Source organism: Papaver somniferum, chromosome 6 (genome assembly GCF_003573695.1).
Source record: "Papaver somniferum cultivar HN1 chromosome 6, ASM357369v1, whole genome shotgun sequence".
NCBI classification, from domain to species: Eukaryota; Viridiplantae; Streptophyta; class Magnoliopsida; order Ranunculales; family Papaveraceae; genus Papaver; species Papaver somniferum.
Genome location: NC_039363.1, coordinates 103565466 through 103575810, shown reverse-complemented (window position 1 = coordinate 103575810; position 10345 = coordinate 103565466). Strand labels below are relative to the sequence as shown.

At 36.5% G+C, this 10345-nt stretch overlaps 1 pseudogene; it reads right to left on the bottom strand.

The window, feature by feature from the left end:
• Positions 1-9602: 9602 nt before the first annotated feature.
• Positions 9603-9702, bottom strand: LOC113292010 (annotated as a pseudogene).
• Between the last annotated feature and the right edge of the window lie 643 nt (positions 9703-10345).

Genomic DNA, 10345 nt, shown 5'->3' with positions numbered 1-10345 from the left:
CCTAAACCCTGTCAGCAACTAGAGATTGAACATGGACAAGTTCATCAATTGCTTTCTTCAGTTTGTTCTTCAGAAAATCAAGATTCCTTGTTGCAATCCTGAGTTGTTCACGAACTACTTCAAAGTATCGAAGATGGTTTCCTACCAGCTGTGATGACATCTGAACTGGTAGTTTGTTTTCATGATCAACAACTTGAAAGCATGTAATGGAAACTGGACTCAACTCATTGGTTTTGCCCTTCTCGTCTTCATCAATCTTGTTGCTTGTATCCATTGTGCAGATGCTAAAAGAATTCAGTAGAATCTTTTCATCTTATGGAATACAGTATTTAAGGTATTCCAAATAAACCCTAGAGACCGTGAAGTCTGTGTGGGTTTGGTACGTGTACTATTAGGTCAAAGCCTATGTGAGACCCGTAGAAGCCCAATTGCACGAAGCGATTTCGAGATTGAAATTCTGAGAGGCAGACACTAGGAATAGAAACACTTAAAAGAAAAGAAAATGACCTTCGACACAAAATAACCTTGACGGATTTCTCAAGACAACTTTTTTGAGACTCATGAGCATCCTTCTTTAAAGTAAAAAGAGGGATGCATACTAAAGCAGTCATGGTGTAATAAGATGAGCATCTTGCTCATCAATATTCACTTCTTCCTCTTTTTCCTTTTCACAGGTGTTTAGAGAAAACTTACATGTCATATAAAAAGAAGTGTTATCAAGAGAAGAGATAGGAGTACCTGTTTTCCATGTTTTCTTGATGCTCCGTTTGAATTTACGCTGATTTTCAATTCTGAGACTCGATTATTAATATGAATGAAGTCTGGAGCAGAAGTCTTGGAATTGCAGCTTCCTTCAGGGAGTGAAGAGGAACTTAACTTTTCTTTCCTTCTCCTATGCCTTTTTCTTTTGTCAGGGTGATTTACTTGCACAGTCATTCTTTTGCCACTCTTTTTTTCTATTATTGTAGGCATTTTTCGTTTTGAACATGCAATTAAGAAGGGACTTATCACAATGCATTCTTCGAGTGTTCAAAATGCCTTTTACTCCAACAACGTGGGAAACCGGTTTAATAACTTCCTTAGACATCCATGCAAGAATGTTATGAAGTTTTTCATTCCTCAACCGATAACGACATCTTTGCACAGAATGTCCTTTATTTCCACAATAATAGCAGTTAAAGGAATTACTTTTAACTGTTCTATTGCGAGAAGTTTTAGAAGGAGTAGAATCCTGTTTTTTAGAATCATTGCAGAGTGCTAAGGGTTTTTCACATGAAGAATTATCACAAGCTTTACGAAAATTGATCTTACCAGTTTTTGGAGCGTTTATTCCTTTATAGCCCAGACCACGTGTATCACGATGTTCTTTACATGCTCCAAGCATAGAAGTTAATTTTGTGGAGATAGAATTGAATTTTTCTAGACTCACTTCTAGTGAATTTATTTTATTAAGGGCAGCTGCAAGTTTAGTCTCCAAGGATTTTTCTTTGGCAAGAAGACTGCGTTCTTTGTCGTTAAAACATTTTTGTTGAGATTCACATCTTGCTTCGGTTTCTGCAAGTCTTTCTTTCAACATGAAGAGATTTCGAAGAAGGTTATCACATTCGATCCTTTTTGAGAAAAATTCTTCTTTGTGATCTTTAACGGTAGATTGTAAGAGCCTGTACCCACTATCATAACCTTTAAAGAGTTTTCTCAACTTCCTGTTTTCTTGACAAAGAGGACCCATGTATTTTTTTCAAGCAAGTTGTCGACTTCATTTCTTTCAAAGCACGGTCAAAAAACTTGATATATTGAGAGACTTCCTCATCAATACTCTGTCCTTCTTCTGAATCACTATCGTCTGAATCATCCAACCGTTCATCAAGAGATTTTTCCCAATTGAATGTAGATTCAGTTGATGGACGAGAGTAAGGGATTTTCTCAGAAGTTTCAGGTCTTTGAAACATATCTGAAATCCTCTAAACTGATGTTGCGTTATCAGAGATGCTCTTATCTATAGAGTCAGATTGCTACAAACATAGACTTGTAAGGTTTTGAACGTGTTTGCCTGCTCTGATACCAATTGAAAAAGTGAGGGTCTAACAACACCACCCAATATTTTGCTTAGCAATCTGTGTGGACTAACTCCGAAATACTTTCTAGAGAATCAACTAGACAGGCAGACTCAATCTAGGTAAAAGTATCTCAAGGATTTATTATCTCTCTCTTGTTTTGATTTACTCGAACCAATAGAAATCAGCGAGTCTTTAATCAAACACAAGGAATAACTTGGATGGTACCAAAGACCAATATCCAAGTGTCAATCAATGAAATCAACAACCGTAAGGTCGGATATTCTAATTGATTGAACTTCAACGCACAACCTATATTATTTCAATTATAAAGATAAACAATATAATGCGGAAATTGAAATAACACAAACACCAGAAATTTTGTTAACAAGGAAACCACAAATGCAAAAAATCCTGGGACCTAGTACAGATTGAACACACACTGTATTAAGCCGCTACAGACACTAGCCTACTCCAAGATAACTTCGGACTGGACTGTAGTTTAACCCCAATCAATCTCCCACTGATCCAAGGTATAATTATCTACGCCTCTGATCCCAGCAGGATACTGCGCACTTGATTCCCTTAGCTGATCTCACCCACAACTAAGAGTTGCTACGACCCAAAATCGCAGGCTTTGACAATAAACAAATCTGTCTCATACAGACAAGTCTATCAAAGGATCAATCTGTCTCCCACAGATAAACCCTAAAGGTTTTGTTCCGTCTTTTGATAATAATCAAGGTGACCAAGAACCAATTGATAATCCGGTCTTATATTCCCGAAGAACAACCTTTAGTTATCAATCACCTCACAACAATCTTAATCGTATGGTAGGGAAACAAGATGTTGTGGAATCACACACAATGAGACGAAGATGTTTGTGATTACTTTTTATATCTTGCCTATCGGAGATATCAATCTCAAGCCAATCAATCTGATTGTACTCGTATGATAGAAGATGCAATATCAGATCACACAACTACGATATAAGTAGTATCGGTCTGGATCACAATCCCAATGAAGTGTTTAAGTCGTTAACATGGTTTTAGAAGAACAAAACCAAAGGTTAAAGGAGAATCGACTCTAGTATGCAAACTAGTATCACACGTAAGGTGTAGGGATTAGTTTTGCACAATACTAGATGTCTCCTTTATATAGGCTTTCAAATTAGGGTTTTCAATCAATGTTAGCTTAGTAACAAAGCATTCAATATTCACCGGTAGATGAAAACCTGATTTAGATTCAAGCTAATATTTCTCAACCGTTAGATCGAAAACTTAGCTTATTATACACACTTGACAATGCACGCTTCTAGGTTTGTTAACCGTACCCAAACGTATGCACTTGTTGGTTCAACAATAGTTAACCAAATGGTTAGTCATATGAGCATTTCATATCAACCATGTTCTTCTTCACCATAACTAGTTCAAATGAACTAGTTAGAGAGTTGTTCAATTGCAAGGAAATCTTATGTACTACACAAGACACAATTGAAGCAAAGATGATTTGATTCACTCGAATCGGTTCATGAATTTTTATAGCCACGGTTTGCAAACCGCATTCCTTAATATTTTTAAGTTTAAGTTCAGAAATCATCTTGAGATATATAACCTTCTCAAGTTCGCAGACTAGGTTCGCGGACTTAAGTTACCGGGTAGAGTTTACAAACTCCAATAGAAATTCTCGGGTATGAGAACTTCGCCGGTTCGCGGACTGGGTTCGCGGACTTAGTTTCACGCAAGTAGTTTGTCAACTCCAACAGAAATTCTCGGTTTTGAGAACTTTGGCAGTTCGCGGACTGGGTTCGCAGACTTGGCTCACGCCATACTTCCGGTTCTCTTGATCAACAAAGTTCGCAAACTTTGGTTCAAGGAATAGGATTTATACATAAATGTGTTTCCACAACAATTCTTACATCCACCATTGGTTATGTATCTAAACTCTCATTTCAATCATTGAAACATTCTTAGAGGACGTTATATAGTTGTTACACCATTTCTCGTCAAAACAATTTTCAAGATGATTGAAACATAACATGACTTTCGTCACATGGTAAAGATAAACTTGATTGAAGATAAAAGCTTACCAACACATATTTTGAGATATAGATAGGCGAGGTATACTCGTCTCGAAATACCAAATGTGTATAATCCAAGTCTATATATATAGCATACGACTTCTTGTCTCATAGAGTAGGAGATAGAGTAGATAGACTTTTGAGTGATAGATAAGTTCAAGTCTTCACATACCTTTTTATCGAGAAGTTCCACCGGTTCCTTGAGTAGTTCTTCTACTTTTATGATGAATCGCCATGAAGTCTTTGAGCTCAACTACACTTTCTATCCTAGTCCGAGACTTAGCTATAATATACTAGAAATCAAGACTTATAGTTTTGATCACTAACATTGACAAACATGCTTGAGATAGAAACGCATGCGAGTTCGACCGAGCAATGCTCTAACAATAACCTCAACACACTTTCCAGAAACACCTTGGTTGGGAAGTTAAAGATCTTTGATCATGAGCATACATCCAAATTTGGAAAAGATATTACTTTCAAGGCATAAAAGAACACTAAATTACTTGATAAAAGTAAAAGTATTGGCATCTCTGGAGATGATCCATCTGAGACTGATTCATCAGATGAAGATCTTGACCAGTCAGTCTTTTTGATCACAAGACAGTTTAGAGATCTTCTTTTGAAGAGAAGTAAACAGTTCACCAAAGACAAACCTAAGTCATCAGTTAAACCTCATAATCGTGTTCCTCCTAAAAATAAGGATACTGATGATATACTGATGACGAGGATATGCCACAGTGCATCAAGTGTAAAGGCTTTGGTCATTTTGCAAATGAGTGTCCAAATCGTAAAAAGTACAATGGAAACAAAGGTCTTGGTGCAACTCTCGATGAAATGTCTGATCACTATGACTCTAACGAAGATGAAAAATCAAGTGTTGCACTCCTCTGTGAAAATATTTATTTTGATAATTGTAGCAATACGTACATCAACCTCGATATTCTTCCGGGAGAAACTTCAACCACCTTGGAGGATAAAATGGATTTCTCTTTGTCTACTGGAAATTTTTCTTATTTTGTTTCAGATTATACCTTGTGTCTGGAAGCTTGCACAGCCATGACATCTGAATCATCCTCTCTTTTGTACTCTCAAGGGTCATGAACTCTCAAGTTGTTTCAAGTACAAACATAAGATAATATATGTCAATAAACTAAAACGGAGAGCAAATCGATTAGCAAAAAAGCTCAAATTTGTTCAGAAGTCGACTGAGGTATGTAATCTTATCTCTTTTCCAAAGAAGTTAATTTCCAAAGATATGTCTAGACCTCTAGAGAAAATAATACGGTCTAAACAGTATGTGAAATAGGGTTCTAAGAATTTCATCCAAGAAGGATATGGTGGACAGAATATTATTCAACCCAGCACAACTTAATTGTGTTGGTTGTGTATCTTGTCTCATGTGCCTTATTCAAAAGAAACAAGAGTTTGCACACTTCAGGCTTTACGAAGGAGAGAAAAAGATTTTGTATTTCGTCTTTTTAGTCTTGTTTTCTCGTTTTTGGAACTCTTCCATCTTTCATATCTAATTGATATTGAAAGGACTTTCCCTGTTTGATTAATAAAAGATGTTTAATATCGACAATTCTGCCTTCTTTAGGGTTGTGAGTTGTGTGTACGTGAATCCTTTTTAGTTTATAAAGGTGATGTAACCCTACATTCCTTTTTCTTTCTATGAAAAACTCTTTTTATCACAAGATTGCTTGTTGAGTCTGGTTTGTTAATTCCTCCCACAATCTCATACTTGTATGGAGAATCCAAGCATTATGTCTTCTGATGGAAAAGATGTTAATATGATTGTTAAGCCATCAATCATGAAGGAAAAGGTTAAATCTCCTGTTCAACTTTGAAAAGAAAAAGAAGGAATGTAAGGAAACCAAGGGATGTTCCTTCAAATCTTCAGAAGTTTTTTGGCATGTTCTTGAAGAGTTGATTGAAACTAGAAAGGAGATTAAGCAAATAAAGGATATTGTTTTGAGGACTCTCGAAATTCAGAAGGCCGGCATCAGTCTATAAGGTTTGTTGGAATTGACTCCTTTCTTCATGAACCTTATGTTCCAATGGTTGTTGACGACAAGGAGTTCGGGGACGATAAAGAATTTTTTAGAGGCCTTAATGTCTAGGAAACTTCTTATGAGATTTTATTCTTGTGTTTTAAGAAGGATAACTAGGGTTTGGAATAACCATTATTGTGAGTACACATAGCTATTTCCAACGTTTTTCATCTTGCAATGTTTTTAGATTTATTCATTTAAAATCTAAAGTTGATTTGGAAGATGATTTTGCAATATTAATCTTAATGGTTTCATATATCACAACGTGTTATGGGGCATGTGTGTTTAGGTGATAGACACATTTATGTGTCTATTTTGATCTCAATTATGTGTATCGTTAGTGCTCGCTTTTATACTTATTTGATTATTTTATGTTTTTGTAGGTGTTTTTGGAGAAATAAGCTTTTGCGCGAAAATTGGCTAAAAAAAGTGGTATTTGCGCTCGTGGGAGGAAATCACTAAAGACACCCTTTATTTGGATAAGGGGCACTCAACTACTAAGGGGCACTCAATTACTAAGGGACACCTACTTGTTATTTACACCCAAGACACCCTAAGTGTTAAAATCACCCAGCAGCAGGATAAGCGGCGTCATCTTCTACATTTGAATTTTTGCTTTTTGGCGAGAAACTCGTTGCAACATCGTTTTGGAGCAAGACAGTGCGATAGATATTCATGGGAATGGATAAACTTGGATTGATAATGAGTATTGGCGACAAACCAGCGATAGTAAGAGAGTTTTTAAGAGAGTTCGTTCTCAAAGAAAACAGAGAAGGGATATATTCTCGGGTTTATTGGCTTTGCTTTTGGAAAGTACGTGGAAACATTGTCGAGTATGTTGATGATTTGGGAAGATACGTGAATGATTGAGAGAGTATATGGACGCATAGGATCATATCCTATATTTACTAATGAGAGTTTTAATCAAAACAGGGAAGAAAAGCCGTGACCTTTTTGGAAAAGAAACTAGAGATTTAATCGGTATTTTTGGTTGCTGTGTATATAAATAGGATGCTGGGACCGAAACAGAGAGGGAACGAAACCTTAGGAGAAGTTTAGAACACCACAGAGCTCCAGAGATCGAGTTGCAGGAAATCGACTCTGCTGGTGCACAAGGAAGAACACGAAGAACAAAAGGCCATTGAAGACAGTCGTTTCTGGGGTCTTAACATCAGCGAAAAAGCAACAGTATTTACAACAGTTTTCTGTAACAGTTCCATTGTAACAACTGTTTTACAACACCAATACACTGTTGCAAACAGTTTGTGTTATTACTTTTCACTCTTTTAATCATCTTTCGAGCAACAAACACATATTTTGAGATCATGATTAATATGAGGAGCTAAACCCCATTGTTGAGGCGATAGAGGAAACTATTTTTCCAACAAAAAGCGGTATATTCTATTTTATCTTTGTATTTGCAATAATTATATGATTATTTTCCTTGAACTATTATTGAATATGATTTTTATTTGAGTGATTGTGATCTATTTTGATGGAGTATGCTTAGTTTTAAGACTTTTGATGCTTCATACTTGGTATTTACAATTACTACTTTTGAAAATCTACTTGTTACAATATTTTAGAATCAAATTAAACGAGAAAATTGCATAATTATAAGTATTGGTTTAATCACTTTGAACTTGGAAAATAGTGGAATCTTAGCCTCAGTGTTTCTTTTAATATTGATATCATCTTTGATTGAGTTTGCTAAAAAATTTAGTAAGTTTTCTATTTTAATATTAGAATTTAAGTCTAATTAATATCCTTCACGTCTGAGAATCGAACCACTTTTACCATCATCTACAAATCACATCAATTTTTGGCGCCGCCGACGCGGACTTGTTTTTAGGGTTTTAGATTTATTTATTTATTTATTTTTTTTGTCTTTTTTTATGTTTTTGGGTATTTATCTTGTGTCTACAGGTTCTGGATCATAAAGGAAATTGAGCCAAGGAGTTTGGTGATTTCATAAAGACTTGGAGCTAAAGATTAAAGCAAAAAGAACAGAAAAGAAGATAATTTTATTTTAGGGTTTGTTTATTTTATTTTTAAAAAAAAAAAACTGTATTAGGGTTTATTATTTTTGTAATTTTTCTTTATTTTCTTGGACTTTTGGACTTTGGGACATTTTTTTTATTACCCTACGGAATGGTACTTTATATATAAACTGTTTGCAAAGAAGGAGGACAATTACGATATTGTCTCTGCACCTTGGGTTCGTACACTAGACATCGGAGTCAGTGGCCTGAGTCGACTACAACCGATTCATCCCCCGTCTGGAACGGGAGGTAAGATTCTAAACACTCGCGAATCCCCTGTCAGCGAGTTACGGACTCCTTCGTATGCATATATGTTGAGGATTGAGTACGAACTTTTATTTTCTAGTAAAGGGAAAGGCCTGGCCATACAAGATAAGGGTTCGGATTTCATCACCGTTCTCTTCTTGCCCGCTTTAGGAACACGTAACCTACGCGAACCTAAGCCTAAAATTTTGACTAGAACGAGACCGACAGGGTAACGAGCTTAACAGGAAAGTCATTCGAAAAATATTGGTTACTCTTTTAAGCATACTTCGAAGTTCTTGACGGTTTCTGTAAGTTGAATGCGTGACTGCGCCGCCTTGTAATACCGGTGAGGCCTTGGGTATCAAATCTCCACCGAGCTTCCCTCGCCTCTATTCAACTTATGTTAACTCGGATTGATTACAGAGGGGTTTGCTTAAATTGTAACGAATTCCCGTTCGAAGGATTAGAAGCTGGTCTAGAAACAATCTAAGTGGAGCCATCATGATTTTTGTTTGCTAGAAATCAATAGGTTTGATTTGGTTGAGTCGGCCTTGATCTGTGTTTGCTTACCCTTCCAATTTAGAAAATTCTATTGTATGCCTGAACGTAAAAGAGACGCACTAGGTAGATTTGTTAAAGAGAAACCTAGAAGTTCGAAGCGTCTCGATTACCTTAATCTAGAAAGTCCGACTTTTGAAGAGTCTATTTTTGAACGTCCTTTGACTGAGGAGAGAATCCATGTTTCTCCGATAGCGCCAGAAATGGAAACTTTAAAAGTTTTGTTGAATCCAACTAGGACTACTCGTCCTTCGTGTATTAAGTTAGCTGAAACGGAGGCACCCTATGAACTGAAACCTGGGACCTTACAGATGCTCCCAATCTTTTTAGGGAAAGAAAATGAAAACCCTTATTACCATGTTAGGGATTTTTGAGGAAATTTGTAGTACTCTAAGAATTAGAGGCTTAGATGATGATGCTTTGAAACTTAGGTTATTCCCATTTTCCCTGAAAGATAAGGCCAAGTCGTGGCTGTATAGTTTGGAATCCGAGTCAATTGAGACATATGAACAACTTACATCTGCCTTTTTCAATAAGTTTTTCCCTAGGCACAAAACATCGTCTATTAGGACGCAAATATGCACATTTTCACAACAAGAGGGAGAATCTTTATATAGGTATTTGGAAAGGTTCAATGATTTATTATCCCAATGTCCTCATCATGGTTTAGAAAAGGTTAGGCTAGTTCAGATCCTTTATGAGGGTTTAGATTATTCCACAACGACCATGGTTGAGTCTCTATGCACTGGTGGATTTGAAAACCAAACTGTTGATGCGGCGATGGAATTTTTAATGAAATAAATCGCCGAAAAAACCCAGCAATGGGAAAATAGTAGGGCACCCCAGAAAACAATTCTTTTAAGTAGAGGAAACGTTAATAGGGTAGAAGGAGGCTATGAATCAGATGCCAAAATTGCTGCTATAGCAAAAAGGTTAGAAGCCTTAGAAGTGGGCCAGACTAGTGGTAGAGTGGAGCCTTTTTGGGAAGGCCAGAATATTGAAGAGCAGGCCAATGCTCTTTATAATAACACTAGATTTGATAACCGTCAAAAGATTGACCCATATTCAGAAACCTATAATCCTGGTTGGAGAAACCATCCGAACCTTTCGTGGTCTAAGGGCCAAAGTCAAGGTCAGTTTAGTAATTCTAATGCTCCCCCAGGTTTTGGCTATACTAAGAATCCTTCAGGACTAGCTCAGTTTCAGAATCAGTCAGATAAGAAAATCCTAAGTTTAGAGGAATCTCTCGCCTTGTTAACTCAGCAAACTGCAAAATTTCAGTTATCCGTAGAACAGAGTCTACAAGCTAGT